Genomic DNA, 15,051 nt, shown 5'->3' with positions numbered 1-15,051 from the left:
GGAAGATACAAGCAGAACATTCTTTGACATAAATCACAGCAAGATATTTTTTGACCCACCTCCTAGAGTAATGGTAATAAAAACAAAAATAAACAAATGAGGCCTAATGAATTTTAAAAGCTTTTGCACAGCAAAGGAAACCATAAACAAGATGAAAAGACAACCCCCTCAGAATGGGAGAAAATATTTCTAAATGAATCAATGGACAAAGGATTAATCTCAAAAATATAGAAACAGCTCGTGCAGCTCAATATTAAAACAAACAAACAAACAAACAAAAAACCCAATCCAAAAATGGGCAGAAGACCTAAATAGACATTTCTCCAAAGAAGACATACAGATGACCAAGAGGCACATGAAAAGCTGCTCAACATCACTAATTATTAGAGAAATGCAAATCAAAACTACGAGGTACCACCTCACACCGATTAGAATGGACATTATCAGAAAATCTACAAACAATAAATGCTGGAGAGGTTGTGGAGAAAAGAGAACCCTCTTGAATTGTTGGTAGGAATGTAAATTGATACAGCCACTATGGAGAACAGTATGGAGGTTCCTTAAAAAACTAAAATTGGAATTACCATATGATCCAGCAATCCCACTACTGGGCATATACCCAGAGAAAACCATAATTCAAAAAGACACATGCACCCCAATGTTCATTGCAGCACTGTTTACAATAGCCAGGTCATGGAAACAACCTAAATGCCCATCAACAGAAGAATGGATAAAGAAGATGTGGTACATATATATAATGGAATATTATTCAGCCATAAAAAGGAACAAAATTGGGTCATTTGTAGAGATGTGGATGGACCTTGAGACTGTCATACAGAGTGAAGTAAGTCAGAAAGAGAAAAACCAATATTTTATATTAATGCATATATGAAGTAAGTCAGACAGAGAAAAACAAATATTGAATATTAATGCATATATGTGGAATCTAGAAAAATGGTACAAATGAACTGGTTTGCAAGGCAGAAATAGAGACACAGATGTAGAGAATAAACGTATGGACACCAAGGAGAGAAAGCAGGGATGAGGAGGGTGGTGTGATGAATTGGGAGATTGGGATTGACATGTATACACTGATGTGTATTAAACAGATAACTAATAAGAACCTGCTGTATAAAAAAAAAAAAAAAAATCCCAGCAGGCCATTCTTTTGGTATAATTTGGCAAACTGATTCAAAAATCCATATGGAAATGCAGAGAACATCGAAAAGCTAAAACAACTCTGGAAAAGAAAAGGAAGTGGATTTTAAGACTTATAATATAGCTTAAGTAATCAGGACACCGTGGCTAGGGCTCAAGACATATAAATAGATCAACTTCTCCAGAAAGGATGTCCAGAAATAGTTTTGTATATCATATAAGGACAACTCCTCTTTGATAAATATGCTAAAAAAAATTCAATGGAGAATAGATTGTATTTTCTACAGATGCTGCTGTAACAACTGGATATCCACTTGCAAAAAATAAACTTTGAACTATACCTCATACCATACTCAAAAAATAATGTAAAATGTATCATAGACTTCAACGTAAGACAAATAAGACTTAAACTAAAACAATAAGACTTTTAGAAGAAAATACGAGAGAAAATTTCAGTGCCCTTGTTCAGAGAGTTCCTCTAAGTTCTTGATGCTCTTTTTTTTTCAAGTTAGTATCTTGACTGTGATGGTGCTTTCATGGGTATATACATATATAAAAATTTATTAAATTATATACTTTATGTGCAGTTTTTGTTAATTATATCTTAATAAATTTATTAAAAACAGATATATTTGCAGTTACTCCATCAAATCTGGAGTAATACATTAAACAAAAGTCATATACATCCTTTATATGAAAATAACAATTTGTTACACAGAGAAATAGATGGAGGTACAACATATTCATGGGTTGAAGACTTTCCTTTAAAATTTCAATTCTCCTTTAATTAATATATAGAATCAATTTGATTCCAATAAAACGCTGTTTTTTGAAAAATTTAACAAACTGACTGTGAAATTTCAATGAAAAGTGAAGCACTATATTCAAAAGTTTTGAGAAAGAACTAAACTGGAAAACTTGTACCTCTTGATTTTAATAGAAGTCATACATCTGTAGTGATAAAGATAATGTGATATTAGCATAAGAATAGACAAGTAAATCAATGAAACAGAAAAAAATATAGAGGTAGTCCACAACAAATGTGCCAGTGCCATTCAGATTGTGTCAGAACAACTAGATAAATATAGAAAAAAATATAGTCTTCAAACCCTGCCTCGTATTATACACATGCAGAAAGAATTTGAAAAGCTTCATAGGACTAAGAGTATAATGCTATAACTATAGTTTTTAGAAGAAACTATAAGAGAAAAACTTTGTGTTCTTTGGTTACACACAGATATTTTAAAGAGCACATAAAAAGAACTTACTGTAAAAGAAATATAATTGATAATTTAGACTTCATCAAAATTTAAAATTCCTGCTTATGAAAGCATAACACTGAGAAAATGAAGGTGCAAGGCATAGACTGGAAAGTATTCACAATACACATATGTGCCAAGGGACTTGTATTCAAATTACATAAATAAATCCTCAAATCAATAATCAAGGTAATCCAATAAAAGAGGCGAAAAACTTGGACAGACAAAACATAAGAAGATATATGAAATACAAGAAATACATGAAAAGGGAATCAGCATTCTTTGTCACGAGGGAAATGCAAAGTGAAACCCCATTGGGGTACTACTTTATATCCAAGGGGATGGATAAAATCCAAAAGGTGACAACAGCAAATAACGGCAAGGATATGGACCAGCTGAATCTCTCTCATACATTGCTGAAGGAAACAAGAAACAGCACACCCACTTTGGAGAATTTTTGGCATTTTGTTATAAAATTAAACATTCATCAGCCCTTTGCCCCAGCAGTTCACTCTCAGTGGCCTTTGGAGACGCCATGATGATGCAGAGATGGGGCTTGGGGATGAGGGAAGTGTGTCAGGAAAGGAGGGTAGCAGTGGCTGGTCACAGAGGCATTGGCTTCAGGCATCATTAGGAAAATATTGTGAGGCTAGAAAGTGGCCTGGACAAAGATCCAACCTGGCTATTCTCCTGTGTCTTGAACTCCAATTTATACAGCTGATTTACATGCCTTTATTTCCGCCTTACAACCCAGCAATCCCAAGGCCTTAATTCACTCCCTCACAAGGCTGACATTCTTTTTAATCAACTCTCAGCTCAGTCATCACCTCTTCTGGGAAGCTTTTCTTGAAGTCCTCGTCTAAGTTCTAGAACCTTCCATGGGTCTCACCAGCACCCTAAACCTCATGCGTAAGACTTTCAGAATATGCATCACTTTTCTCTCTTCTGTGAGTTTTTTGTAGGCAAGGACCATGTCCCTTCGATCTGTATTATTAAACCTTGCCCAGACACTGGCATACACTGAGTCTTTGATAACTCCGACCAGAATGAATAAATGTCTGAAAAAAACGATTCACTGAACCTGTAAATCTAATATCTTGAATATTGAAAACAAGTTTTACATATTAATATCCTGATACTAATCATTGCTAAGTTATGTTTCATCTTACCAAGTATTTATTGATACTCACCATGTAAGCAGGAATTATCAATTATAAAGGTTCAATATCAATCCTGTGCCATTAATTGTATTTCAAAGCCTGGTTCATGACTGTAAAGGCAGAATTAAAATGGATATAAAAATTATTATAATAGATAATCAAAATTCTTACTTTTTTCTTAATAATTTACAAGCAAGTCATTAAATGCAGGTATTTAAACAAGTTTATCTCATAACCTTATCCTGAGGAAGTAAGAATAAAAGCAATATACTTTACACTGATTCTGTGGCTATATCACCATGAACTAGGAGGTCCTTCAGAAGCCCTATTGATGAGTTGATTCCTCTCTCTGTGTACAACTATGCATTAGAAACACAAAGGCCTTACACCCTAATATTGATAGGGGCATATCAATTTTGGCCCATATTATGGTGAAATTCTTTAACTGCCTGAGAATATTAAAGTAGCACTTAATAACATGGTAGGCCCTCCCACCAAAAAGTCTTAAGAAGTGTTAATATATAAACTGGTTATTAAGTAAAGCCTACTTTTTAGACTAAAATTTTACATCATTGATTCAGTGCAATACATTGTTTAAAACAAACCCTTTAATAGAATTTAAGAAATATAATTATTTTGAGAAAAGATTCTCTTCAACTCAGCCCCATTCAGATATGATATGATCCTTGTTGTGGAGAAAATATAAGACATGGAAACAACCTAAATGTCCATCAATGGATGAATGGATAAAGAAGATGTGGTACAATATACAATGGAATATTACTCAGCCATAAAAAGAGTGAAATAATGCCATTTGCAGCAACATGGATGGACCTAGAGATTGTCATACTGAGTGAAGCAAGTCAGACAGAGAAGGACAAATATTGTATGATACCGCTTATATGTGGAATCTAAAAAAATGGTACAGATGAACTTATTTACAAAACAGAAATAGAGTCACAGATGTAAAAAACAAATGTATCATTACCAGGGGATAAAGGGGGAAGGATAAATTGGGAGATTGGCATCGACACATACAGACTACTATATATAAAATAAGTAACTAATAAGAACCTACTGCATAGCACAGGGAACTCTACTCAATACTCTGTAATGACCTATATGGGAAAAGAATCTTAAAAAGAGTGGATACATGTATATATGTATAACTGATTCACTTTGCTGTACACCTGAAACTAACACAACATTGTAAATCAACTATACTCTAATAAAAATTAAAAAAAAAAAAGACAGGCTCACACCTCTTCAAAGAACCTCATCTTTGCTAGCTGCCTGTTTGGTAACTAAAGTAAAAGATAGTAACTATAACTTAGAAAATAATCAGAAAATTTTATTATTCATTGACCATAGTCCATCCCTTGTCAAGAGGCTTATGTGGTATATTAACACCCAACCTGGAAATTCATGATGTGATGAGTGCATGGACATGGCGTATGATAGTGGATGGTGTGTTGGGTGCACACAGAAAGTGCCACCTACTATCATCCACCATGATTTTACTGCGGGTAATATACATACCCCTACATTTCTAAGTCAAGAAGAATGAATTTAGAATAAATGTAGGTACAAAGGGAAGTAACATCAAGCTCCTTCACTGAGCTGATTTGACTTAAAAATAGGGACACTAATTAGAAGTAATGTTGAAATGCAAGGGATGCTCTTTTCTAAGCCATTTATCCAGTATAAAAGAAGCTGGTGAAAATAAGATATCACCTCGTTTAATAGAAAACTGACCATTCACATATAAAGGTGATCAGCTAGAGGGAAATACAAATGAAACTAGAAGTTCAAAAGCAGGCATATGCACAGCTGAGATTCTAAAGTGATAAGGCCTGGAAATTGCAGGCAGCTGAGTCTGAGGTGTTGACATTAGAGACAGCTTTTGTCAAAAGGCACCTAACAAAGTGAGATTGAAACCCTAGGCTAAAGAAAGAGGGGAAAATAACATCCATTGACATCAGACACTGTCACTGTTTCTTTGTGACTCACGGGACATCTATTTCTCATGACAAACCATTAGGCAAGTATTATGTACCCTTTGAAAGTACAGAAACTCAAAGATTAAGTAATTTACCAAAGGTCATAAATATGGCAAAGCATCAGAGCCAGGAGTTGAGCCTAAGCCAGTGTAAAGATAATGTTTAATAAACATTTAAGGGAGACTGTGGCATTCCTTCTGCTTATAAGAATGGCATTCAGATGAAGGGGTCTTTTGATTCATTAGGCTCTGCTGCCTTAATGGCTATTCTCTGCACAATTTTACATTGTTGCAGTGTGCCCAGCCAAGGATGGGTAGACAAACATCTCTTTAGCAGATCAGGCTGATGGCAGGTTCCACTGGGCAGCTGGACCAGTAGAACTCACTGGAGGCAGATGCTACCCAGATCCTATTCAGGGACCAGTCATTAGCTCTCAGCAGCAGATACGGCCCAGAGTATTAGTTATACCCATTGAAATTTAGATTATCAGAAGAAAGCATACAAACCTTCAGGTTGTGAACTTTCAAAGATGTGAACGTGCGTTTGCACGTCCGATCACAAAAGTTAGTTCATGTGTCTGGCGTACATTGTCACATGCGTGCATCCTCTACAAGTGGCTGTGCTTTTGTGTACTTTACTGTACAGTACTGTATAGAGTACAGTAGTACAGTACTTTTATTTCAAGCCCAGGATGGCCAGAAGCAAGCGTAAAAGCAGCGGTGATGTACCTGGTACTACTGTACTCTTCAAGGTACTGTACTGTAAGATTAAAAATGTTCTTTATTTTTTGTGTTTGTTTGTTTGTTTATGTATTATTCGTGTGAAAAGTATTATAAACCTATTACAATACGGTACTACATAGCCAATTGTGTTAGTTGGGTACCTAGGCTAACTTTGTTGGCCTTACGAACAAATTGGACTTACGAACAAATTGGACTTATGAACGAGCTCTCAGAACAGAACTCGTTCCTATGTAGGGGACTTACTGTACTTAGAATAAATAGACAAAACTCTTATACCTTCACTACATTATATTGAATGTGATGGCTTAGATTTTATAGAGATATGTCTTTCCACCTGCTTCAAACCTGAATGCGATGCTCCTTATGGAAAACACTCCCCAGAGTCTCCACTTCACCCAGTGCCATTGATCCTTTAGTTGAGCCAATATTCCATACAGACAAAAAAAGTTAGAATCCTGTAACTTAACAGTTGCTTCCTATCTGCAGGTGCTGCTGAACCATAGGGCACAAGGTAGTGCTCGGAGGAGGTAAGTGAATAATTTGATGAAACTATTCCATTTGCCTTTATCTTCTTCCTAATTGGATTTCTATTTGCCTTTAAATTTTAATTGTCCTGATTTATGCGTGTTTCACATTATAATGTTCCTTAAATCCTTTGTGGAATAGGCTATGAAATAGAAATTCTTTAAAAATATATCATCCAATAATCCATATTTATGTAGAAACATGAAGGGTATGGAAGTGTGGTTATAGAGCAGGCTTTTTCGATAAATACCTAACTAACTTGTAAGATGATAAGCATGTGCTCAGCCTCAGCCTACTCCTGGTTACCTGGTTACTAGTGGTAAGATAGGGAAGATAATCCATTCTTGCTACTATCATGGAAGGCATTCTTAAAAAATACTTAACAAAGCTCGAATTGGCTTTTCAACTTCTTTTCCCTTTACTTTGATCATCTGGGCATAAAGTGGAATTTGATTTGATTTTGTGCAAGATCAATAGAAGATGGCTCCCAAATGTTTGTGAAATTCTTATTGATTGTTCTGAAAATCAAATACCACCCTGTTTAAAGTCATCATATCAGAATTGAAATATCTGTTCCTAGAGTAATTTAAAATCTCATTTAGTGTGACAGAACTTAGACATACACCTGTTTAATTTTCTTTCAATTAAGCCATTATATAATTGAATATCACCAGAACTATTGGATTATGTTACAGTTGAATAAATTGAAAGGGCTTATTTACCTTTTTGTTTAAAATCAAGAGAAAACCAATCTAAGTGAATTTCCCCATTGCTTTACTTTATGATTGAATATATGAGAAAATTATCCTGGCATGAAGAAGCATAAAGGCTTCTTCACAGAAAGAAATATGAAATTAATCGTTCTTTGACTGAATCCATTCATATTGCCTGTTACTGACTTGGTGCCCTTGTTTGAAGTTCAGTCAACCATCATTTGCCATCAAATAATAAGATTCTAGGAACATTTTCTATGCAAATGATTAAGTAAATTTTATAGGTGTCAAGTGAGTGGTTGGTGACTTTGGTGATGGCCTATGGAGGATGGAGGAGCCAACACAACAAGGATTCTTCTCTGCACAACCCAAGATGAATCACGGGACCATTCACGCCTCTCACAATCCTGCAGCCAACAGACCTATTGCCACTTTTCTGTGCCAGACATTGTGTAAGGCATCAAGAACTCAAGGATGAAGATGCTTTGTTTCCCTTCTCAAATAGTTTATATCATTGGGCAGATAAATACATATGATGGAGTAATCACATGCAATATGACATAGGATGCCATGGAGGTATGAGTCAATTATAACTGAAGCACAGAGACAATGTGTGGAAATAAGAATAAAAATGTTAGGGGAGTCTTCTCAGAGACCTACTTCTGCTGTGACTTAAAGAATGAGGAAAATTTACTCTGGCTGATACAAGCAGAAGATGAATTCAGACGTGAAGAAGAGTGAAAATGATATGTCCAGGAAAGGATGCACAGTCAATACTGTTGGGGCACATGGTTCTTATGAATTGCATGTGTGAACCCTTGAGGGAGAGGCGGGGTGCAGATCAGAAGGCCTGGCCAGCCAAGCTAGTGACCTTCACTTTCACCTGTGGTCAGTAGGCAGCTACTGAAGTCTTAGAAACTAAAGAAGCAGCATCACTGGACAGTTCTAGCTGGGAAGAGGGAAATGGCCAAGCACCTGATAGTCAATTAATCATGGCAATAGTTTCAACAAGGGATAATGAGAGATTTAAAATAATAGAAACAGGGAGAATATAGGTCAGTTTAATTATGGTACTATTCTTCTAACACTTTGACAAAAGGCTTAAAAAAGGAGATTTTATTTTTCTAAAACTCATGTCCTTTATTGCACCATTGATATTTATAAATCAGTGACTAATGCTAGTTAGTATGAGATGTCCACACTTAATATACCTTCAGAAAATCACTGTAAGTTTATAAGGTTTTTGACCCTAGAGATGAATGAGACATTGATTTATTTTACCACGTCAATAGTGGAGCTACTTTGAAAAACATCATAATTCATAGGAAATTTGTATGGCCATCACAAGGCTTCAGAGAATTGTTCAAGCACAAAATTAGTTTCCTAAGGGGAAAATCTTTAGTGTTAAGCTTAGAAAACGTTATGACTCAGCATCCTTGAAGGAAACAGATGGTATATCCAAATGATTAACTGAAGAAAGTCTAATGAAGTGAGTATTTACAGAGATGGGGGCAGGTCCAGAGAACCAAGAATGGATAGAAGACCCCAAGAACTAGTGACCATTGTGCTCTGCCCTGAGCAGCCAGGTGAGGGGGTGGTATTCCCAGGGCCATAGTTCATAAAGGAGGCATCTGAAGAGGCTGGCAGGACTAAGGGCTGTAGACAGAGGCATGAGCCACTGTCAAAACCTACTGGAGATGGGGATTGATGCATACACAGTACCATGTGTAAAACAGACAGCCAATGAGAACCTGATGTACAGCACAGGGAACTCTACTCAGTGCTCTGTGGTGACCTAAATGGGAAGGAAATCCAAAAAAGAGGGGATATATGTATACATATAGCTGATTCAGTTTGCTGCACAGCAGAAACTAACACGACATTGTAAAGCACCTATACTCCGATAAAAACAAAAAAAACAAAAAAAAACCTATTAGAGGAAAGGAGAGAGCAGGGAAGATGCGAGAACCTCTCCTTTCTCACGACTCTCCTGCTGGTGTATCCATGGTGCAAAACAAACTGCATGAATGAAGAGGGTAACAGAGTGTGGATGATGCCTCAGAAAAAGAGCCACCACCCAGGACACACAATGTGGAGATTGGCAAAGATGGACAGGGCTGGGGAGGGATGGGCAAGAGATGAAGCAGCCCTGAGAGGGTGGTCATTGGTACTTTTCAAATGGTCAACCTGGCCAGCTGAGCAGCCTGCTTTTCAGTTTTGCATTTTCCAGAAACATGTGATTCTTCAGGTGGTGGTCCCTTTGCCTTGCTCACACTCACAGACCAACTTTGCCCTCCAGATTCCTGCCTAGGTCTTACTTCTGTGCCAAGTCCCCCCTGAGACCCATTTCCCACCAGTTATGGCTAACCCGCTCTCCTCTGTGCTTTGTTTATGCTGTTTAATACATGGAAGTATGCTTTTGACATCTCTTTATCAAAGCCTTAATGAATAAATAAAATAAGTAAGAAAAATGAGCAAAGGCCTTGATAAATTATCCTAAGAAAGAGAAACCTCAAAGGTGAATTTCCTAGGTTCAAAAAATCTGGGTATTAGAGATGATCAAAGGGTTATTTAATCCTACTCAATTTTGTCACTTTTGCCTTCCTTCCAAATCTCATCAGTCAATCAATTATCAACACATGGTGAACATGAGAGCTTTTCTTTGAGGCTGAACTAAAAGGATGTCTGTACCAAGGGGGCAGGAGAGGGGGAGCAGACATCTAAAAACAGTCATTATTACATGAATTGCCAGTTGAAATAACATTTTGGTGCAATAAGAATTCCTGCTTAATAGGATTCTAAGGCATTAACTTAGCCAGTTTTATAGAATTATAGACTTTTTCCCAAAACAAGTCATCTACTTATTATTCATAATCTTCAGAGCAGCACTTAATGTTTAATAGCTCTTAAAACACACTCAATGAAATCGTAGTACCTGTTTCCCCACTTTACTGGGAGACCCGAGGCTCCTGGCCGAGGCTCTCCTCAGACACTCAGCATCTCACACTATTATTGGAGGCATAGCCACTTAATCAAGTGCAAAGGCACGTAGCTCAGCCCCTGGAATTGAGGGTTATAAACAACAAATAATGCAGAACCAAAAAAGCCAAACAAATCACCCTCAGATGTATAACCCTAGTGTTTTGTGAGGACACAGAAAAGGAGGAACTTTTGCTTGAAGGCTGAGTCCTGCTTCCTCAAATACCAACACTGTGGATCCTGAAGAAAGTAGTTTCAGAGACACGTGTTCTGGGGAACTGGGACCCCAGGCAGGCTGCACTGCAAAACCAGGGTGACTGTATGCTTAATCCAGGGCATAAATTTTTGAGGATGAAAATGGCTAATGTATGCAAAACTGATATGTCAACTGTGATGGTTTATAAAGATTATTTATTACACTAGGTATATAAATCTATTACTAAAACATCCCAGCATTAATTTATTGATTAGATATATTTTGATACAGGAAAACAATTATCATTCATTTTGAACATTTAGTGATGAAAAGAAATAAAGAGAGGTCCAATTAATGCGCACAGATTCTGCATCATAAGCAGCCCCATTGGCTATTTCCTGCAGTTCCTCATACAGTTCTGATGTAGGAGACAACTTCACAAGATTACCAAGTGTGCCAGGTGAGTTGTAAGACTTGGAAGTTGAGAGCTGGGTACATCTCACCATCTTTTCCTTGCTGATTCAGTCCTTCACTTAATTACACAAAGTTCTAGGACACTTCCTCAGGGTCTTCTGCTTCCTTTTCTTTTCTTTCTGCACAAGAAATTGAGGAGCCTTTCTTAAATCCATCCCCTGTCCTTTCTAACCATAACCCGTAATTTAGGTCGCCATGATACCTTGTCTAGACTATGTATTAACTTTCTGTTTTCCCTTCTATTTTTCTCCTTAAAATCACTTCTCCACTGAGGGATCACAGATACAAGACAACCAGTCTAAAGGGTCTAAGTTCCATGACCCCAAACTACCATTTCCAGCTGCTCCAAACTCTGCTTTCCCCCTCCTTTCCAAATCTCTTGCCATCTTTGGCTTGTGCTCTGTTGCCCACTAATGTCACATGGTGAGAGTGTCCAGAGAAAGTAAAAGCTTTTGTTAACACTCTTCCTGTAGTAACTGCTACTCACCCTCCAAGACGCTCCGCTCCACAAACTGGGTTACATGGTCTGAGGGCCACATTCTGCTTCCTCTATAGTTACTCTCATGACAGTGAAGTGAAATGGTCTCTTTGTGAATTTCTTCCCATCAGTATACTGTGACCTGTTTTCAGTCATGGACGATGTCTTTCTCATCATCCTTTTGCCCCCAGTAACAAATACAATGTTGTAGACACACATGAAGCACCATGCTTTGAAATGAAACTTATGCTCCTTGATCTTGACTTTCCAAATATGCAAGAAGTATCCACATATGTATAGGTGACTCACACTGCAATCCCTGTGATATCTACAGGGAGAATCTATATTGCCATTTGGACTTTCCCATTTCACCTCTCTTACACTCACTTTGACACTGGACATGTTAATAAACTATACTCCTGCCACTTCCATAGATGTGGGACTGGGGGATTTCCAATCCACTGTGGACCTACTGAGCAATTTTCTGTGTTAATGTAATTCTCGGTCGTCCTTTCTTCAACAACAGAGCTGATCACGATGCAGAATACATACTGCACGAATTGGATCTACCTTTATTTCTTTTAGTCATTAAATGTTCAAAAGTGGCTGATAAATTTTCTCTACTTCAATATATTTCCCTGACATAAAAAGCACTAAAAGGGAATTAAAGTTTCATAAAAACTCTAATATGCACTGTACATATTTCCTTGTCAGACAAGCTGTTTTTAGTAAAGGCTTGTAGGATATTGGGTTTCAATCAGTGTAAATTTAAGTAAATTCATTTCAATCCTCACTTTCCCTTCCAACTATAAATTTGGGGAGACCTACAGAATTAATCTGATCTCATTCTCAATGTAAGATCAATGGGGAATACATTTTATTGATATTAAACAGAAAATTACAATAGGTGGTTAAATTAAATCTCTGGGTTGGAAGATATAATAATAGAATTAAATCAAATTCTGTCACCTTAAATCAAGATATTTAAGTGTAAAGTCCTGTTGTCAAGGAAAGATAAATCTATTCCAAGGATGATTTTTAATGCACTGTAAAAAAAAAAAAAAAAAAAGAAAGAAAAAGAGAGAGAGAGAATTTGCTGGTAAAGAGAAAGGGGAATTTTTACACATGTGTAGCCAATGTCACCTCTAAATGTACATCATCGCATTTACTTGATTCACAAGACATCGAATGTTGACCCAAGTAGGTAATTTATTCTTCTGTTCATTTCACAGCAAAGACTGGGTGGTGTAGTACAAGAGACAATGATCATCAGCTTTCAGGTTTAAACCAAGCCATATCCAGGATCCTTCCAGCTCCGACATTCTGAGATTGTAACTATCCACACCAGTACAAACAATAGCTCTGCTGTGGAATCACACGACGAACTGAAAGTTGAAAGCAAAATCACAACCTTAAAATAAATCTGTACTATGATTTTCCAAGCAAATTAACCAAGCCAACCATGAACACATTAAGTTGACACCCTTGGAGCAAAAACTCATTTGCAGCCATATGTTTTAGATCAGACCACGTCAAAGAGATCTGACAGTAACTTGATATGGGTTAGTTCTAAAAATAAGTCCACTCACTGTTCTAGTGTTTTTCCTGATTTATAAATCCTGATTTATAACTAGTGAGACTTTCTTGAGACTAACTCTGAGCCTCAAAACCTAGGAGAACCTTTCCGCAGCACCCCTCCCTTTGGGGATGCCCTCATTTCTTATAGTGTGTGTGTTCTCTTCTGCAAAAACTAAGAAACCTAAATTTGTTGGACTCTAGGTGTGTTCCTCATGGTCTTTGTTTAGGGAAGCATTGTAGTTTTTAAATCTCAGGACTGTTATAAAGATTAAATAAGCTTGTGCACCTGATACAATGTGAGTTTTAATAGTGCCAGGTATTGTTACTGGGCAGTTATCAGTGTATTAACTCTGAAATCCAAAGCCACCCTTCACTGCCCCGCTTTGCAGTATGGAGCTGGTCCCTGTCATTATTCCTCTTTGGTAGCTGGCACGATGCTGGCTCAATGGCTCGTGGGCAGGACTCCCTCTGCGTCACACCCAACAGAGGTATTTGTGCTCACCAGGCCCGAGGAAGCTTTCCTGCTCCTTGGTCTTGCCCCACAGCCTATGGACAGGTCCAGCCAAGGCAACCAGCCACCTTCTCCACCAGCTCTGGGTCACAGCCACACCCTTGCCAGCAAGATCTAAATCCAGCCTTGGGGAGGGAACCCACCTCCACACCTGCTCCTTCCTCTGGGGCTCCCTTTCAGCCTTTGGGTTTCTTCAGAGTTCTCTTTTATTCCTTCCCTCCCTGGCAGGCAGGAAGCCTCCAGCAGGAATGCTGGAAAAGTAGCTGGAGGGCGTTGTCATGGGGCTGTACCAACCACCAAAAAGAAACGTTCCCAGTCAATAATTCTTTACATTAAAATGTCCCTGTTTAAATGACTGATGTGTTTTCTGTCTCCTAACTAAACCCTGAAAAATGCAGCTACTTGAATATTGCTTGTTCAAATGGAACCATATTTACATGGATTTACTTCCAGACTTCTCGGTACCTCTTACTTTTTTTGTCCCTTGATTTCTGACCAGTGAAACCTCAACACTTAACCTGACACCTAATTTGGGGCTGTCTTAAGTTTTAATACCTTGCTACTCCCTACCTATGATTCCTTTGCCAAGGTAACAGTTTGGAACAGCAATTTTCCTTCAAGACTGGTTGGGGGAGTTTCTGGTAAAATGCCAAGCTCTACTTTGACCTCATTTTCAAGAAATGATGCTTGTATTGTAATAACATCTAGGTATTGATCACTATGTGTCTTACCCTCTGCTTGTCTGCACAAATCTCATCTTTCTTCCTAATAAAGGAATAGGTAGTCCTAATAAAGGAATAGATAGGTGATGTGAATAATAATGTTAATAATAATAATAATAACAACAGTACTTTTTTGTCAGGCACTGTGCTAAATATATTTTATTTAATTTCCACAATAGTCCTGTTAGTTAGATATTATTCTATATCCATATTATAAACAGAGATAGTGAAGCTTGGAGAAATTTAGTGTCTTGGCCAAGATCAAGCACCTAATAAGTGGCAGATTTAAGACAATGTAAATGATGGGTAATTATTCAAAATTAAACTATTATTATTTAGCTCATGCTGTTCTAATAGTGGTCACAATTTCACTTCCAGGTGATTTTTAAAACCTGTGATATTTCAAATAAATATTCTATAACTACTGAATTTATTCATTGCTCATTGTATTTCAATGAGTATCACTGTTTAAATATCACTGTTACAGCGACATTTGATTTAGTAATTATTACAAAAAATGACAAAAATTACTCAAATGTGTGTGAAACTGTTTTG

The sequence above is a fragment of the Eubalaena glacialis genome, chromosome 8 (genome assembly GCF_028564815.1).
Source record: "Eubalaena glacialis isolate mEubGla1 chromosome 8, mEubGla1.1.hap2.+ XY, whole genome shotgun sequence".
Taxonomy (NCBI): domain Eukaryota; kingdom Metazoa; phylum Chordata; class Mammalia; order Artiodactyla; family Balaenidae; genus Eubalaena; species Eubalaena glacialis.
Note: the sequence above shows the minus strand (reverse complement) of the source record.